Raw genomic sequence first — 14,257 nt, forward strand, 5'->3', positions numbered from 1 at the left:
GGTGACTGTTCATCTATCACGGAAGGTAGGTGCTCTCTTTGTGAGCCATTAGTTTCATCGAACCGCACATCTACAGTTTCAACAATCTTGTGAAGAATGTTGTTGAAGACTCTGTAGGTGTGTGAGTCCTTTCCGTAACCAAGCATAAACCTTCATGTGCTTTCGGTGCAAATTTAGCATTGTGATGAGGATCTCTAATCTAACATTTAGCACCGAAGACTTTGAAATAACTCACATTGGGTTTCTTGTCTGTGAGGAGTTCATAAGCAGTCTTCTTGAAGAATTTTTGAAGATATACCCTGTTGATGATGTGGCACGCAGTATAAATTGCCTCAATCCAGAAGTGACGAGGCGTCTTGTACTCATCAAGCATAGTGCGAGCCATCTCAACAAGAGTCATGTTCTTGCGCTCCAAGATGCCATTTTGCTGAGGAGTATAAGGAGCAGATAACTCATGAGTAATACCAAGTTCATCAAGATAGTCATCAAGACCAGAATTCTTGAACTCAGTTCCATTGTCACTCCTGATGTGCTTGATCTTCACACCAAAGTTGGTTGAATCCCTCGAGGAAAATCGTTTGAAGACTTCCTGCACTTCATGTTTGTAAGTGACAATATGTACCCAAGTGTAGCGAGAGTAATCATCAACAATAACCAAGCCATATATAGATGCATCATTTGTGACTGCTGAGTAATGATTAGGACCAAAGAGATCCATGTGAAGCAATTCAAATGGTCGAGTAGTGGTCACGATAGTCTTCGCTGGATGCTTGGCCTTGGTCATCTTTCCTGCTTCACAGGCTCCGCATAAGTGATCCTTGAGGAATTTGACATTCTCAATGCCAATGACATGCTTCTTCTTCGCGAGCGTGTGCTGGTTCCTCATGCCAGCATGGCCAAGTCGTCGATGTCATAGCCAGCCTTCTGAAGCTTTTGCAAGTAGGCATACCGCTGGTTGTGGTCCTGTAGAGAAATCAACAATATACAGATCTCCTCTCCTAAAGCCTTCGAAGACTTTGGAATGGTCAGCTTCCATGATCACAACACAACGATACTTGCCAAAGACAACAACCATATCAAGACCACAAAGCATTGAGACAGACATGAGGTTGTATCCTAAGGACTCGACAAGCATGACTTTGTCCATGTGTCGATCCTTTGTGATCGCAACCTTACCTAGACCCAATACCTTGCTTTTGCCTTTGTCAGCGAAGATGATATGCTTCAGATGCGATGGAGATAGGGGAATATCCATCAGTAGACTCTTGTCACCAGTCATATGATTTGTACATCCACTATCGAGGACCCACTCATTGGCTTTGGGTTGATCATCCTGTAGATGAATTAGTGCAGCTTCCGAACTCATATACTTCATCAGTGAAGAATATGACATCAATTTCATCAGATCAAGTAATAGAACAGATAAAGCAATATGAGGATGTGAGAAATGAAAGTTCATTTCTTCATGATTAGCCTGCGTCCTTTCAGGCAATTTGTCAGGCCCCTAGCAAATTCCTCAGACGTTCAAGCACGTCTGGAGACCTGATCCTGCATAAGAGATTAGTTCTTTTTCTTCACCACCCACATCTGAAGGGGTGGAAAAGATTTCATCACTTTGCGAGCTCCATATGAGAATGGTGGCATAGAAGCCAGTCCATTTCGTTTCACATAAGAGGAGTTAGGATAAGCATATGAATAAGCAGAGAAATTCTTCGAGGACTTATGAACATAATGGTTAGAAGAATAATGCTCATATTCATAGCCCTTAGCTCTTCCCTGCGAAACAGAGGGGTTAGCACGATGATGATCATATAAGGACTTTGATCCTTTTGAGGAATTTGATCCGTACGAGGACTTGGATCCATATGACGAATTTGGTCCATATGAAGATTTCGATCTGGGGTTCCTGTTCTTCACTGGTGGTGTCATGATGACATTCACCTGAAGATTTTCATGGCACCTTTTGGGAACCCAGATTTTCTTCATAGGGGAACCGTTCCTGCAGTTAGTGCCAACATATCTAGCAAACACTTCACCATTCTGATTTTTGAACAGTTTATAGTTGGAGTCAATTGACTCATCAGAAGAATGAGGAGATTCACATGTAAAGCCAGATAGATTGGATGGATCAACTGGAGGTCCCTTTGTAGCAACCCATAAGGTTTTGGGGTACTGCTCAGGCTTCCAATATGTACCATCAGCATTGAGTTTCCTCTCAAAGGCAATATCCTCTTTCCTAGGGTTCCTGTTGAGGATCTGCTTTTTAAGCACATCACAAAGAGTCTGATGCCCTTTGAGGCTTTTGTACATGCCTGTCATGTACAATTCCTTCAGCCCTGCATTGTCAGTGATACTAGCAATATCCTCAGATGAGGAATTAGTGATAGCAGAGACAGTTGAAGAATTTGTAGCATTTGAAGCATTTGAACATTCAGGTGAAGAATTAGCAGATTCACGTTCAATGCACTTTAGGCATGGAGGAATGAATTCTTCCTGTGAAGCGCTGATTTTTTGAGCAAGCAATGAGTCGCGCTCCTTCTGAAGATCTTCATAACTCACTCTTAGCTTTTCAAGATCTTGCTTTCTTTGAAGAAATTCATAAGAAAGCTTCCCATGATCAGATAAGAGAGTGTTATGATGACTTTGAAGGTTGTCAAACCTAGACTGAAGTCTCTGAAGATTTTCAGTCAAAGTTTTAGTGCGATCCATTTCTTCACCCAACATATCATCACTTTTGTCTAGCATGTTTTGAACCTTTTCAAAAGCCTTTTGTTGTTTCACAGCAATCTTAGCAAGTTTAGAATAGTTGGGCTTTAGGTTTTCATCAGATTCATCCTCACTGGATTCAGAGGAGGGATATTTCAGTACCTTGGCACCTTTTGCCATGAAGCAATAGGTGGGAGCGTAGTCATCATCGCCTTCGTCAGCCTTGGAGAAGCCATTTTCCTCAAAGTTGAAGATGGACTTGCTGACGAATGCAGTGGCGAGAGCTAGGCTCGCCACACCTGACTCGGACTCCTCAGAAGCCTCCTCTTCCTCATGTTACTCAGACTCAGCCTCAGATTCCATTTCCTTGCCAATGAATGCCCGAGCCTTCTTGGAGCTGCTCTTCTTGTGAGATGAAGACTTTGAGGATTTTGATGAAGACTTTGAAGATTTCTTCTTCTTTGAGTCATCGGAACTGTAATCCTTGTATTTCTTCTTCTTTGCTTCCTTTTCCCACTGAGGACAATCTTGAATGTAGTGACCAGGCTTCTTGCATTTGTGGCATAGCCTCTTCTTGTAGTCACTGGATGAGGAATCATTGCTCCTTGGGGATTTTCCAAAACGACCACGCCTTGAGAACTTCTGAAATTTCTTCACGAGCAATGCTAGCTCCTGGCTCAGTTCTTCAGGATCACCAAGGCTGCTACCAGAATCTTCACCTTCAGATTCAGAGACGGATTTGGCCTTCAGGGCGCGTGATATGCCATAGCTCGGACCATAGAGATCTCTCTTCTCAGCAAGCTGGAACTCATGAGTGTTTAGCCTTTCAAGGATATCAGCGGGATCAAGTGACTTGTAATCTCCACGTTCTTGTATCATCAGTGCCAGTGTATCAAATGTGGAATCAAGCGATCTCAGCAATTTCTTCACCACCTCATGGTCGGTGATGTCAGTGTCACCAAGTGCTTGAAGCTCATTTGAGATGTCAGTTAGGCGATCGAAGGTTTGCTGAACATTTTCATTGTCGAGTCTTTTGAAGCGGTTGAAGAGATTGCGAAGAACGTCAACTCGAGAGTCACGTTGAGTTGAGACTCCTTCATTGACCTTGGACAGCCTATCCCAGATAAGCTTAGCAGTTTCCAAAGCACTCACTCTTCCATACTGCCCTTTGCTCAGATGGCCACATATGATGTTCTTCGCTTGAGAATCGAGTTGCTTGAATCTCTTCACATCAGCAGCGTTCAAAGAAGGTGTGACTGAGGGAACACCATTTCCACAACATACCAGAGATCGTTGTCAATTGCCTCAAGATGCATTCGCATCTTATTCTTCCAGTAAGGGTAGTCCATCCCATTGAAGGCAGGACACCCAGCAGAGACCTTGATCATACCTGCGGTCGACATAACTAAAACTCCAGGCGGTCAAACCAAAATCACACAGAACAAGGGAGTACCTTGCTCTGATACCAATTGAAAGTGTGTTATATCCACTAGAGGGGGGTGAATAGGCAATTTTTAAGAATTTCTGCACTGAGGAATTTGCAGGTGAGGAAATTCCTTAGCGAAGAACTACTAGCAGCGGAATAAGTACTCAAAAGTAAACACAACAGAACACAAGCATGGTCATCATGATGAATTGAAGACAAGCACAGAGTATAGAAATCGTAAACACAGGATAACACGGGATGAAGACAAACAGACTGAAGAAATTGAACTGAGGAAATTTAGAAAGTCTTCAGTCAAAGTCTTCAAACACAGATATGAACAATTACACAACATAGTAATGAGGAAATGAAAGAGTTGAGGAAATAGAAACAGTAGGCTTGGTGAAGAAAATGATTTGGTAGACCAGTTCCAACTGCTGTCTCAGTTGTACATCTGGTTGGAGCGGCTAGGTATTTAAACCTGAGGACACACAGTCCTCACCGTATTCTCCTTGAACTAAGGTCACACAGACCTCGTCCAATCACTCGTGGTAAGTCTTCAGGTGACTTCCAAACCTTCACAAACTCGGTCACTCGGCGATCCACAATTTCCTCTTGGATGCTCAGACCATGACGCCTAACCGTCTGGAAGAAGCACAGTCTTCAAAGATAACAAGCATCGGATCCACGCAGGATCAATCTCTTCAGTGATGCTCAATCACTTTGGGTTTGTAGGTGTTTGGGTTTGGGTTTTCCTCACTTGATGATTTTCGCTCAAAGTCCTCGGAGGATGGGATGCTCTCAAATGACAAGTGTCAGTTTGTCTCGGAGCAGCCAACTAGCTAGTGGTTGTAGGGGGCGGCTATTTATAGCCTAGGGAGCAGCCCGACATGATAAGACATAAATGCCCTTCAATGATATGACTGTTAGGTGGGTAGATATTTTGGAACAGCTGGCACGTAGCACAGCAACGGTCGGAAATTTGAGTATCAAATTCCTCAGGGCTATCATGTTCCTCACTGTGTAGGTAATCCGCACTGGCGAATTCCTAACTCCTCAGTCAGAACAAATTCCTCAGAGACCAGAAGAACTCCGTCTGTGTCACTGAAGAATATGACTGAACTGTATGAGATTTCCAATGGCTTTTTTTTAGGGAGAACGACAGTGGGAGAGGCTCCCACTGACTTTGTATTACTCACAAAGGAACAATTACATATGTGTTACAAAGGGTTTTGTGGCCCCCCGGCCATGCTAGCTATCCACGGTCTTAGTGGCCCAAGTTTACAATGTAATTAGACAGGAAAGGATGAAGATCCTCCCGGCAGTTATGTGTTAGCAGCTCCAAGAGATGCTTGAATCTAGCTAGCCATCCTCCATGGGATGCTTCACTCGAAGGGATTGGTAGGTGTAGGATTTTGAGTTGAGCATCACTTGGAAATTTTTCCTTAGTATTTCCTCGACCCCCTTTAACAGTACGGTGTTTCCTATGACTCAAGAAAGAGAAAATAAAACTACGAAAACAAAAGTCTTCACGCTTCATGTTCCTCGAATGAATACCAAGTCTTCAGGGTTACACCAATTTCTTCACTTTCAAAGTCTTTAGAAAGTCTTCAGAAATACAAAGTCTTCAGTCGAAGAACTTCATTTTTAGGGGTCGACTTTCTGTGTAAATATCAAACTCCTCATGGACTTATAGACCTGTGTACACTCACAAACGCATCAGTCCCTTAACCTATAAGTCTTCAATACACCAAAATCACTAAGGGGCACTAGATGCACTTACACTTTTGTTGTGCTACGCGCCAGCTGTCTCAAATATCTTATCCACCTAACGGTCATATACCATTGAAGGACATTTATGTCTTATCATGTCGGGCTGCTCGTCGGCTATAAATAGCCGTCCCCCTCAACCACTAGCTGGTTGGCTGCTCCGGAAGAAACTAACACTTGTCATTTAGAGCATCCCATCCTCCAAGGACTTTGAGCTAAAATCATCAAGTGAGGAAAAACCAAAACCCAAACACCTACAACCCAAAGTGATTGAGCATCACTGAAGAGATTGTGCCTGTGTGAAACCGACGCTTGTTACCTTTGAAGACTGTGCATCTTTCAGGCAGTTAGGCGTAATGGTCTAGAGCATCCAAGAGGAATTGTGGGTCGCCAGGTGACCAAGTGTGTGAAGGTTTGGAAGTCACATTGAAGACTTACCACGAGTGATTGGGTGAGGTCTGTGTGACCTTGGCTCAAGGAGAATAAGGTAATGACTGTGTGTCCTCGGACTGTGTGTCCTTTGGTTTAAAATACCAAGCCGCTCCAACCAGACATACAACTATCACAGCAGTTGAAACTGGTCTACCAAATCATTGTCTTCACCGAGCTACTGGTTCTATTTCCTCAACCCCTTCATTTCCTCATTCATGTGTTGATGAAATTGATCGTAACTGATTGAAGACTTTGACTGAAGACTTTCTCAATTTCCTCAATCATATTTCTTCAATCACTTTGTCTTCTGCCTGCTTATCCTGTTTATACGCTACATGTGCTCCGTGTACGTTTCATTTCATCGTGCTGATTATGCTACTCTCTTGTTATGCATGCACCTGAGTACTTATTCCGCTACTTGTAGTTCGTCACTTAGTTAATTCCTCAAGTAGTATTTCCTTAGTGATGAATTTGTAAAAATCGCCTATTCACCCCCCCCCCCTCTAGTTGATATAACGCACTTTCAAGTTTTCCGAGGAAGAATGAATTCGTGGCATTGGTATTACCCTTTAAGAAGAAAGAAAATGAAAAAAAACTAAAAACTAATTAAATTTTACAATTCACAAAGAAATTGTGTCTTTTTATAATATGCAAGAATAAGCATGTAAAAGTGGCATTTTTTGCAAAAAAAAAACCATAGGAAGTAATGAATTGGTGGCAGAGATAAAATGAAATAAAAAATAAAATCAAAATACAAATACAAATAAATGAAGATTTATGAGAAAGAATGAATAAGTCGAAATTGTATTACCCTTTAAGTAGAAAGAAATGAAAAAACTAAAACAAATAGTGACCAAATTTGCATGAAATTTACACAGATTTTTTTGTCTTCTCATAATATGCAAGAATAAGCACATACTAGTGGAAGTATTGCAAAAAACAAGTTTCGTAAGAACTAATAAATTGGTGGCATCTCTATTACCCTTCAAGAAGAAATAAAATGAAATATAAACTAAAATAAGAAAATAATGAAGTGTTATGAGGAAGAGAATTGGTGGCTTTAGTATTATCCTTTAAGAAGAAAGAGAATGGAAACAAATAATGATAAATTTTGCATACAATTTACAATGAAATTGTGTCTTTTTATAATATTCAAGAATAAGCATGTAATAGTGGAAATTTTGCAAGAAATAAGTTTCCTAAGAAGTAATGAATTGGTGGCACTGGTACTACCCATGAAGAAGAAATAAAATGAAATAAAAACTAAAACTAAATCAAAGTGATGAAGTTTTTTGAGGAAGAATAAAAAATAAAAAATAAAGTTTTATGAGAAAGAATGAATTCATGGCATTGGTAATACCCTTTAAGAGGAAAGAGAATGAAAAAAAACTAAAACAAATGGTGAAAAAATTGTATACAATTTACACAAAAAGTACGTCTTTTATAAATATCCAAGAATAAGCAGAATATTCACAAGAAAAAATCCGAAACATTATGTGAAAAATTATACATATTCGCAGTGGATCTGTAAATTTTGTTCAAAAATATTAAGATTTGCAAGCTGCACAAAAAAAATCGGCCATCAACAAAAAGAAAATGGCCCATTTCATGTATGTATTAAAAAAATTGTCTACGCCACGCATGAAAGTATATTGTTATGAAAAATTTCGTGAACGTGTTTTATATCTATTTGTGTATGCACACATTTTTTCAATTTCTTGTTTGCATTTTGGAACTATGTTTTTTTGTAGAGTCCACCAATGCTCACGTGCTTGAAAAACCCATCTATAACCACACATACATGCCTCGCCAAAACCTCGCATGTAAAAAAATGTAGATTTTTCATCTTATGTTGATAGGTAGAGGTGCCTTAGGATTGACCATATTCAAACAACCTGTGATTGTGTGAGCACAGAGGCCAGTGCCGGCGAGGGTGGGAAGAAGGATAAGTGGCAACACAGATGGGAGGCCATGTGTCGCACTAAAGGACGCGAGCCTATTGGGGTCTTTGAGTCATGGTTACTGGGTTAGGGGCATGTGGTGTTTTTTTCTCCCGATGCAACACACGAGCTCTTTTGCTAGTTGAATGCAAAGATAGAGAACGAATATGTTTAAACTATTTCTTATTTATCTTGTATTTCAAGCCTCAACCCTTAAGTTCTCTCTCTATATGTGTGTGTGTGTGTTAGGGTCAAATCAATACACCATAAATATTAGGGGTTCAGTGATTTTCCACTACAGGAAAACAGTTGTTGCCTTGTGTTTCAACATACCCGAGTGTAAATTTTCGACTACTCGGCTTAGAAAACAGGCAGCCAGAAACACGAATCGCTGAGAGGGCTCGCTTTAGGCTCAGTTTTACTGTCCTAAATGGGAGGGGTAGCACCTACACTCATCATAACCAATGAAGCCGCTAGCATCAACAATGATATTGATGAAGTTCTTCCAACCACTATGCATAGGTTGTGCATGTGGCATATGATGGAAAAGGTACCCCAAAAGGTTGGACCCTTGATTAGAGAAGATTCTTAATTTTGGACAAGACTGAACTCATGTGTTTGGGGTTCAGAAACTCCAACTGAGTTTTGAGTCACAATGGAATTCTATACGATCAAAGCAGGACGATCATAGACACCAACCGGATACACACACAATCCCTCGAAATCAATACTATCAAAGAAGGATGTAGGGTATTATCTCTTCGAAAGAGCCTGAACCTTGGTAAACCCCTTTGTTGCATGTTACCATCGCACCAAGGCTACCAGCTCGAGACCTCCTAGGCGAGATCTGCTGAATTTGACTCCATCAATTTGCCTTCTGCCACGTATACTGGTCAACAAAAAGGTCCAGGTGGTGGGCCAGGAAGGCAACGTCATTGGCCTTACTGCCTGCCGTGTAACGGACACGACATGATGGTAAGCTTTAAATACAAGGATAGGATTATGAAAATATTTTAAAATATAATTAATCCATGCTAAACTTTTATAAGAAGGTCGAAACAATGATTCTACGGCGGCACGCTTGAGCCTCGAGGCGAGGCACGCGTGCTGGACACTTCGAAATCACTAATTAAGGAGTACTCGTTGCAAAGAACACTCCACTTTCCCAGGTCGCGACAAGTGGCGCACATGCAGCGCGCCACTTGTCGCAACCTGGGAGTTTTCCCTTTTTCTGTAGATCCGTTTATTCAAAACGTTTTATCTCTTAAACCGTGCGTCCAAATCTCGAACCGTTTTCACCATTGGATTCCCCGCGTCGAGATCTTCAAAACTAGATCCCATGTTGATAGGTTTTGACGAACTTTTTTTTCACAAAAAAACTGGACGAAAAAACCGAACCAGGAGCACTGTTTTTTTCCCTTTCCAAAGAGGCATGCCCGTGCCTCTCACGAAATCACAACCGTGCCTCTCGTGGAAGCAAAACCGTGACTCTCGTGGAAGGAAAAAAAACAGAAAACACATTTTTTTTCGTTTCCGAGAGGCACGGCCGTGACTCTCGCGAAAGAAAAAAAACAAAAATCCGTATTTTTTTCCCTTTCCGAAGAGGCACGGCCGTGACCCTCGCAAAAGCACAACCGTGCCTCTCGCGGAAGCAAAACCGTGACTCTCGCGAAAGAAAAAAAACAGAAAACGCGTTTTGTTTTTCCCTTTCCGAGAGGCACGGCCGTAAATCTTGCGAACGCACAACCGTGCCTCTCGCGGAAGCAAAACCGCGACTCTCGTGAAAGAAAAAATACAGATAACGTGTTTTTTTTCGTTTTCGAAAGTCACGGCCGTGACTCTTGCTAAAGCACAACCGTACCTCTCGGGAAGAAAAACCGTGACTTTCACGAAAGAAAACGAAGAAAACGCGTTGTTTTCGCGCAAAAAAAAGTTTTTTTCGATTTTTTTTTATTGAAAAGATAAGAAAGACCGGGGAAAACCAAAATGTCGAAAACCCCCGAAAAAAACCGTTTAAAAAGCTGAAAACGCATGCGGAAAAATAAAAAAAAATCCGAAGGGAGCGTCCAGAGCGCGACACGTGGCGAATGGCTGAGAGCGCTCCAAGTGACGCTGATCATTATGAGGCTCCCGAAGGAGCGCTCGTTAACTAGTTGCTCTCTGGACACTTTTTTTTGAATTATTTCTAATATATCCAAAAGCCTGAAAAATAGCCCAAATTAACCTGAAAACACGTGGGCCGGTGGCACACGTGTCGAGCTGTGCAGGCCCGTTTAGCTCATGTGTCGTGACTAGGCCTCGAGGTGAGGCACGCATGCCAGGCAATTCCTATTTGGCGTTTTTTTTTGTGTGTGTTTCTAATCCGCAAAAAATGATCGCCTAGTGCTACGAACCTGAGACCTCTAGTCTCGATGCGAGCAATAGTAAGGACACGGCCAAACCACAAGATGTGTTTAGTTAGATATTTTCTTTGTTTTCTTCTTTCTTCTTTCCTTTTTTCGTTTTTTTCTTTTTTCGATGGACTTCATTTAAATTCTTAAAAAAATTCTTCATATCGATGACTTTTTTTCTCAAATTTTATGTTTTTTAAAGAAAAATATGAACTTTTTTCAAATTGATTAACGTTTTTTGAAATTGATGAACTTCATTTTTAATTCACGATCTTTTTAGTATTTCGCGAATTTCTTTCTTTTTTTGTTGTTTTTCCTCTCGAAACTAAACGGTGAGCCATCTAAATGGGCCGGCACAGGAGGGATGGCCCGTGGGCACCAAGAAGCCCATCAGGCGCTGAACGCATACCGGGCCTGTTTAATGGCGCGTTGGGCAGGTCTGTAGCCTGACTATCTCTCTCGTCTTCCATTCCCTCAAAACAAAAACAAAATCTCTCTCGTCTTCCATTCCCCACGCCGCCCGTCCACTGTCTGTGCTGTCGCCGTTGGGTTCGGCGGCGCGTGGATCCGGCCGGAGACGCCGTCCCTGCGGGTTGTTCCGATGCGGCGGCGGCGTGGACCACGACTACTCGAGCTCAGCTCCCGTGCCCCGTAGTGCTTCTCCGACCCCGACCGCCTCGATCTCCACCGCCGGTGACCCACAGTGAGTCAGTCAAATTCCTTTCGTTCGTGCATCTCTTCCCCCCTTAAAAAAAATTCCTTTCGCCCACATGCTTCTCTCACCCCACCTCCACGTTTCCCATCAACTGATTTGATGCCCTTGCCGCCGGTGATCGCCGGCCGGAGACATGGTCCAGCGCACGGGAGGTACCTCAACGGTCCCTGAATTGAACAGCCCCTTCTGAGTACCGTTGCTGCGCCTATTTATCACCGTTTCAGCGAGATGCGAAATGAACTGCACGCCACCAAAGTTAGCATGGTCTCATTGTCACTCGTAACTGAAGAACATCCTTGTACTGTACTATTCAAAAGGCACAAAAAATCTTCAGATTCACCAATCTCTGTCGTTTGCTGTCAACATTTGGCAGTCAAACTAATTACTTTTTGGCTCTAATTACCAACATTTGGCTGTCAGACTAATATATAATGCGTCTGCAGGTTGATAAGTACACCCTTGACCTGAAGCTCTGGCAGAGGAGATGTCCTATTAACATGAAGGGTACGGGGGCATAGTCGACTGAAAACAAGAGAACAATGATATGGGCTAGCACAAGGATAGAGGAGGACAAACTGTATGTATGTAGTCCATGTTCAGCGCATTGCTTGGCGTCGATCTTCCTACTACTCTGTTCACCCACAAGTTCGAAAACATCAACCCAGCACTGCAAGTGGACAACAATGTCAAGATCTGTCACACCAACATCATCAAAGTCCTAGGCGTCGTCGAGAGGGATGAAGCAATGACGCTCGTCTACAGGTTCGAGGTGAATGGCAGCCTTGACTACTGGCTGCATCAGCGGGAGGGAGGCCGCTGAGCTGGCCAGAGAAGATGGCCATTGTCATCTGCCATTTGCACCACGGCTGCAATAAGTCGATTGTCCAGCACAACATCTTGCTTGATCAGAATTTCAAGGCCGTGATATAGCCAGTTTTGTCACTGCAACCATGAATATGGCCAGGTCGACCAACCATTGCCAATCACGGACCTGTCTCTTGGTAACTTTGGTTATGCTGCTCCAGGTATGTTGGGCGAGTGTTGCACACAATCGCAATGGAGTTCTTTTTTAACTAGCTTGGTCTTCTAACTAGTACTGATTGTAACTGATCACTTGCAGAATCTTGTACTGCGGCAATCATGGACCAGCGGCAATCACACAATTCTGTCTTAACTACTCTTCAGTCACCTGGAGTAGTAACTTATTCTTCTTACTAGAATCGCGGCAAGCCAGGTGACGGAAATGGTAGGCGTTTACAGCTTCGGGGTGGTGCTGCTGGAGCTCAACGCCGGACAGGTGGCCAATGGACAAGTGGCAATTTGGGCACGTGAGAAATGCGATGAATTGATGGCAAACCATCTGAAAACGTTCAAGATTGCCGTGGACAAGAGCATCCCTGATCAAGCGCAATACATGAAGTAGATGACGGGCATGTTCAGGCTGGGAGTGGATTGCACTGTCAAGGATCGGCAGAAAAGGCCGTCCAAGAAGATGGCTCTCAAACGTCTCAACCGCTACGGTGGGCGTGCCCTATTCCATGGCCTCCCCACCTGCTATCCACTGTGAGGCCACTGGCTAAGCAAAGTAGATGTTAGTTTATTGCACCTTACTGTTTTGGGAGAAAAGGAAAAAAAAGGAAGCAGAAAACTGTAAGTAAATAAAAGGATGAAAGGGGAAAAAAATGCAGATCTGATGTGTGCTAAAAATACAATATATACTAGTAACTATTATCATTATCTTAGCTATTTCTTTCTGTTCTTGTGGCAATACACCTGCTTCTTCACAGTTCAGTAAAACATCTATATGTATTCTCTGTAGATGTGTAGATAGTGGTTGTAAATTGCAGTTTAGTTTATATAGTGATTATATAAAAGATTTCATTTTTTGTGTCTGCCTGAAGAAGAATGTATCTACTGTGTCAATCTCCAAGTTTCATGAATTCTCATCAGGCGTGCCTTTTTTCTTTCAGGTACATCACCAGTGAGGATGTAGGCAAATCGAATGAGAAAGTGGCATGTGAGCTCAGCTCAGCTGTTGAACTGCCATTGGCAGAGTTTATGTTCAGTGGTACGTTGAAGGATGATCCAGGAGATCAGATGGGGGACTCTGCTTTCTTGCTTTGTTTGGCAAGAAAAGTTTGAGGATGCCCTAAAGTCGAGGGAGGATCTTGACCTCTACCAGTTGCACGAGGCAAGGCGGAGGGTTGCGGAGGGTGCCCTAAAGTCGAGGAAGAATGCGGTGGTGTGCTTGCTTCAGAACTGGATACTAATGCTGAAACGTGTTCTTCTGGCCTTACCAATGACAGATTCAGATCAGACTGTTGAATGAGTTGTGAACTCTTTCCAACCCGATGTAATGGATGTCGTATTCGTTGGCCAGAGTGTCCAAGTTCCACCAGATCATGGAGATGACGCAAGTGTTTGAAGGCAGCTTGACAGGATCATCAGGCGGCTATTGGAGGTCCTGCAGCAGTTGATCCTGGCGCCCAGTCGATCGGCGAGGCCCAGCTCGAAGCCAAGCTCGAGGAGTCGGTCAGTAAGATCAGAAGGGATACCATTGTCTGTGGAATCCCTGTAATTGTAACAACTCCTGATGGTGTGGTGTGGTTTCGTTTGATCAGAGGAGCTGATGTGTGTAGATGGAAGGTTATCGTCATTTGCTGCTGTTATTGACAAGTGTTGCGCCATCATGGCAGTTAAAATTTTGCGAGTTTATAGCTAGGTTGTAGGAGTAGTAAGTTGTAGAATTAAATTGATTGGAGTTGGTGCAGGGATACAATATGTGTTGATTTCATTTTGCTGTACACATAAACTAGCTATTACTACAATGCTACCTGAAATTCATTCGGATATCAATATTCAAATTGGACGAATCTGTTTA

General features: G+C 42.7%; 1 long non-coding RNA gene across 1 annotated transcript; it reads left to right on the forward strand.

Annotated features, from left to right (window-relative positions):
• Positions 1 to 10,908: 10,908 nt before the first annotated feature.
• LOC109732379 (uncharacterized) lies at positions 10,909 to 14,257 on the forward strand. The gene is made up of 4 exons (XR_002225396.4): positions 10,909 to 11,364; positions 11,820 to 12,401; positions 12,497 to 12,939; positions 13,347 to 14,257. It is a non-coding gene; the product is annotated as an uncharacterized lncRNA (long non-coding RNA).

Source organism: Aegilops tauschii, chromosome 4 (genome assembly GCF_002575655.3).
Source record: "Aegilops tauschii subsp. strangulata cultivar AL8/78 chromosome 4, Aet v6.0, whole genome shotgun sequence".
Lineage (NCBI taxonomy): Eukaryota > Viridiplantae > Streptophyta > Magnoliopsida > Poales > Poaceae > Aegilops > Aegilops tauschii.